We start from the raw sequence: 6000 nt of genomic DNA on the forward strand, positions 1-6000 counted from the left end.
GATATATTTTTAATTTCTAAAAGTTAGAAGAATTTGAGTTTGAGGAGTAGTGAGAGTGAAAAATGATTTTTATTTTTTATTTCTTTTTATGTACCGTGTGTAACACCTTAAAACTAAGTTATGTATCACTATATATAATGCTGTCATAAAAACTTATGTAATACTTTTTTATTATATATATTTTGTTATGTATTGTAACTATTATCTATAATTGCTTTTGTGTGTAACTTGATTTTTAATTGATTATATTAAAGCCAAAAATTAAAAAAAGAATTAAATATTATTATAGAAATATTAAGTCAAATTCGCACAAAAAAATTATTAATTAATGAATGATTGAATTAAAAAAAGTAACTAGGACTCTAATTATCAAGGTAGATTAGGGGGTAAAGCTACTCTAGACTGACAACTCAAATGATTTTAAAACTCAAAGAATTACAAAAACTTAATATATGAAAGTCATAAAATTAGGGTTTACTCTCCATCTGAAATCTCAAACAAAGTTTTAGATTTAAGTTTGTTCAGTCAATTGCAAATCTTTTTCAGTAGGTAATAATTTTTAAAAAAAACTGAATAGAAATTAGGATAACAAAGAGTTATTATTGATTAATTTATTATTATTTTATTGAAGTATTGCGTATGCTTATATTACTTATGGAATACATGCACTTGCATGTATCGTTTTGGCCGGTCAATTTGATTGCTATTTTTTTGGCTCAAGTCCGAAAGCATTCAAGCCACAAACCCTAAAAGCAAGAATCTTACAATCAACTATAGCCAAGTGGACTTTGACTCTCACCTTTAAGATCGAGATGCAAGGCATTTGTATTTGAATGTGTGTGTGAGTTTGACATTATATTCACTTAAAAGTAGAGGGGGAAAAATGTTCAAGCAATGAATAAACAAATTATCCAAAATTTTTAAAAAATTGAGCATCAATGTGCAAACTTAACATACATACAACATAATTATGATGTATTTATAAATCTAACACCTAAATTTGTCATATTTATATGCAAAGCACTCAAACTATTAATATCACATTAAAAATAAACAACTATACTTCTTTTTTTTAAAGTGAAATACATATTTCAAGCAAATGTTTATCACACAAGTGTTAAAAATATAATCACAAAAGTCCGATTGCTAAATATATAAATACATAAGAATTGTGTGGTTTGTATGTAACTTTTTCCATAATTAATGGCTATAAAAGACACAAGTATTTGTCTTAATGGTAACCAATAATGATAAATCTTCTTAACAAATAATATTATTTATGCCATATCAACATGAAAGTAATCTTTTGCCTTCAGAATGTGATAATAAGTATATTTTTAATGGCACTCGACCATTAAATAATTTTACCTTTTCATTATAAAGCCTTTAAATAGAGTTTTGAACTAAATAAATGATGTCGATATATAAAAGGTCTTACATAGCCAACTCTTGCACTTGCATATATTTTAAAGGCCAACACTAAATAAGTAAGAATGATGTTGGAACTGCATGTTTTGGAATGTATTTAGGCAACAATCGTTAAGCATTTGAGGAATAAACCCAAAAAATTTCTCTAAGAGACCTTCACCTCATTTACATCATGTGACTATAATATAGTTGCCTCTACTATTGATGTTGATATAGTAAAAAACTTTAAATTTGGTGTTCATTATATTGTTGCGTTACTCCTCTCTAATTGGAAGTAACTTATCTTAAATTGTCCGAAAAATAAACCCGAATGTATCTGATCTTCATTAGAGTCGGGATTAACACTTATCGAAGCATACTTTGCTATCATACAGAACCTAGTCTCTCATCACTATGAGGAATCGTTCCATCAGTGTTGAGTCAACCTTATGTTTTGCCAAGTTGAAAACTCCTCGTCTAGAAAGCTTTTTGTCCTTTCTTACAAGTTAGATCATGTCAATCTATTTATGGATGTTAAACTAAGGCTGTTTAGTCAACTTAGGGCATGTTTGGGGCACATGCAGCTTTTTGAAGAAGCAATTGTGAAACCGCTGTAGAAAAATCTGCTTTTCAAAGTAGCAGTAGTTATTACAAATTTATTTTTTTTTTCAAATTCTTATATTATAATTTCTGACAGCCGCCACACTTTAAGAATTCAGGTTGAAAAAATCAGCTTTCTATCACAAAAATTTTAAAAAAATGATCAAAAAAGCAATTTTTCAAACGAACAGTGGTAGATGTATGAAAAATAAAGCTAACAGAAAGCTGTCCCAAACAGATCCTTAGACACACTCGAATGATTCCACCAAATTTATACCTTAGATCCATAACCTTTTTCTATTCATTTATTTTCTTTCTTAAATAGTCAAACAATTTAGAGCAAACATAAAATTAAAATTTTCCAATAAATTGGTATGAAAGATTCATTAACTCTCATACGCATTATACAAATCATTGCATAGGCTTTTTTTGTTTATTTTATTTTAAATTTTTTTTTTTCATAGGCCTTTTTATGTTCAAAACACACTCATTCAACAATAACTTTTGATAAATGTTGAACTTTTATTTTCTTTTTATGAGAAAATTTGTATTTATTTATCATTTTTTAAATTTGATTTTTTGTAGTAATTAAGTTAAAAATTTATGATTAACATATATTTCGGATTTTGAGTCTTCATCTTAAAAAGATTATTATTTATCAACTCCTAAACAAAATTTGTATTTATATATTGGATGGAATGAAAGCTAAAATTTGGCTTCTTATTATTATTATTTTTTTATTTTGCACCACATGTCTAGATTTTTAATTTTCTCTATCAAATATCAAACATTTCAAAAGTGTGTCGTGCTTGAAGAAAACATATTACGTCCGGAGTCCAGATGTAAGCTACGTCCGGATAAAGGAGGTCGTTTTTTTTCTCCTCCGCTCTTTCCGGTAGATTGAAGCAGTTGTCGAGACGCTTTGCATCCAGTCTCTGGAAATAATATTTTTTCGTGCTTAGCGCGTCAGAACATAAAAATTATAATATTTTGGGCCTTTTTTCTGAAGAAAGATATAGACATATGTGCAGGCTTATTTATACATGAAAATCTCATGCATATTCTATTTTTTCATCAAGTTAAAAGGATGATATTTTTGGTGTGAAATGAAAGATTTGGGTGCTATAAATATAAAAAATAGAGTTTAGGTGAGCAATTGTTTGGTATATATGTATAGGCCTTACATACCGACCGCCCCAAACTTTCTATTTACAAATTAACCACCCTCTTTCATCTATTTTTCAAATTCTCAGACAAATATCAAAATTCACCATAAAATTCCAATCCATATTTTTATTTTTATCAAATTTTCAATGATTTGATTGTGGCACTCATAAATACATGCATAATTACATTGATTGGGTGGTTCAAAAAAAAAAAAAACATTTAAGTGATTAATTTGAAAATATTGATGTTTCCGATGGTCTATGTAATTAGAGCTGTCAAAACGGCTCGTTAAGAAACTCATGTTCGGCTCGTTCGCTAAGTTAATGAGTCGAACACGAACAAAGATTTGTTTGTTCTTGTTACGCTCGTTTTAGCTCGAAGTACAACTCATTATATATATATATATATATATATATATATATATATCGCGCAAAAATTTTTAGAGAGCGTGTTTTTTTTCCTTAACATCTTATGACTACATGCTTATGGTTGTCAAAAGATTCTTTGTACATGAACAGCTCGTGTTCGGCTAGCTAACCAAACGAGCCGAACACTAACACACTTTTTGAGCTCGAAATATAAACGAGCCGCACACGAGCTAGGCCGACCCCTATATGTAATTATCCCTTTCTATCTATTAATATGAAGTGATTGAAACTTTTAAGGAGAACATAAGGTCGTCCTTCTAATTAATTATTTATTTTTTTATGCTTTTTTTTTAATTTTTAAAAAGTGACCTTCGAATGAGCCCCACCCACAACCATTATTATCACACCAAACAAACGAAAATTATAAAGAAATGGGTTCAGGCCCACCAAACAATTATTCTAAGAATAGAAAAAATACTGCATCAGTACTTTGCAATTAGAGTTACGTGTCGAGTCTAATGAAATCACGTTACAGAAGAATATTCTTGATAACACAAATACTACAGGAGAATATTCCCTCGTGTTATTCAGGTGTTATTGTATATTATTCATATGTTATTGTGTTATGGGTTCTGGAATATTCTTGGTGTTATAATAACACAATAACACATCAATAACACTTGAACACACAATAACACCTGAATAAGACGGGAGGAATATTCTCATGTGTTACCGGGTCGATTTTTTTTCTCACCTTTACGTGCGTGGCGTGATTTCATTAAACTCCGCACATAACTCTACGTGCAGAGTCCTGATGTAATAATATTTTCCTAAGAATAACACGAAAAATAGTAAAATTTCTAAATAATCCTCAATTATATGGTACAAGTTTAATCCCATAATTTTCTTAAAAAAATTTAAAAATCTCAAACTATTTTAAAATTAAATTTTAATAGTGTTTCATTTGGACTATTTAAATCTAAATTTATTTTGTGCTTCTATAAACTTTCAAATTAAAATGTAAATTCTCATGTTATTATTTTATCAAGAATACATTAATATTTCTTATTTTATCATATATTTTATGGCACATATTTTTTAATTTATTTATACATAAAAATTACGTAATTCAATGCCATCGAAATATAATCTGAACTCACCAAATCTCATTCCACTTAGAATTTTTTTAATATGGAAATTAAAGTCTATAATTTTGTTTTTATTTTCTGACTATGATTAAATTTGTTTGATTGTATTTTTATTATAACGAACTTCGCTTTTAGGGGGTGTAGACAAGTTGAACACGGCGAGCCTAGACTTAACTCGTGTTCGGCCCGTTAAAAAATATTACTGATCGTGTTTGTCTCATTTATATTCCGAACACAAAAAATTGTGTTCAAACTCAAATTGTTTACTTGGTGAGCCGAATACAAGCCGTTTATGAGCAAAGAGTCATTTTGACAATTTTAATCACCCAGCCGTAAGATATTATGAGTTGGGGGTGTAGACAAGTTGAACACAGTGAGCCTAGACTTGTCGTGTTCGGTCCGTTAAAAAATTTTACTGATCGTGTTTGTCTCATTTATATTTTGAACACAAAAAATTGTGTTCAAACTCAAATTGTTTACTTGGTGAGCCAAATACGAGTTATTTGTGAGCAAAGATTCATTTTGACAATTTTAATCACCCAGCCGTAAGATGTTATGAGTTGGGGGTGTAGACAAGTTGAACATGGTGAGCCTAGACTTAACTCGTGTTCGTCCCGTTAAAAAATATTACTGATCGTGTTTGTCTCATTTATATTTCGAACACAGAAAATTGTGTTCAAACTCAAATTGTTTACTTGGTGAGCCAAATACGAGTTGTTTGTGTGCAAAGAGTCATTTTGACAATTTTAATCACCCAGCCGTAAGATGTTATGAGTTGGGGGTGTAGACAAGTTGAACACGGTGAGCCTAGACTTAACTCGTGTTCGGTCCGTTAAAAAATATTACTGATCGTGTTTGTCTCATTTATATTTTGAACACAAAAAATTGTGTTCAAACTCAAATTGTTTACTTGGTGAGCCAAATACGAGTTGTTTGTGTGCAAAGAGTCATTTTGACAATTTTAATCACCCAGCCGTAAGATGTTATGAGTTGGGGGTGTAGACAAGTTGAACACGGTGAGCCTAGACTTAACTCGTGTTCGGTCCGTTAAAAAATATTACTGATCGTGTTTGTCTCATTTATATTTTGAACACAAAAAATTGTGTTCAAACTCAAATTGTTTACTTGGTGAGCCAAATACGAGTTGTTTGTGTGCAAAGAGTCATTTTGACAATTTTAATCACCCAGCCGTAAGATGTTATGAGTTGGGGGTGTAGACAAGTTGAACACGGTGAGCCTAGACTTAACTCGTGTTCGGCCCGTTAAAAAATATTACTGATCGTGTTTGTCTCATTTATATTTCGAACACA

Source organism: Phalaenopsis equestris, unplaced genomic scaffold (genome assembly GCF_001263595.1).
Source record: "Phalaenopsis equestris unplaced genomic scaffold, ASM126359v1 Scaffold000297, whole genome shotgun sequence".
In the NCBI taxonomy this organism is placed as follows: domain Eukaryota; kingdom Viridiplantae; phylum Streptophyta; class Magnoliopsida; order Asparagales; family Orchidaceae; genus Phalaenopsis; species Phalaenopsis equestris.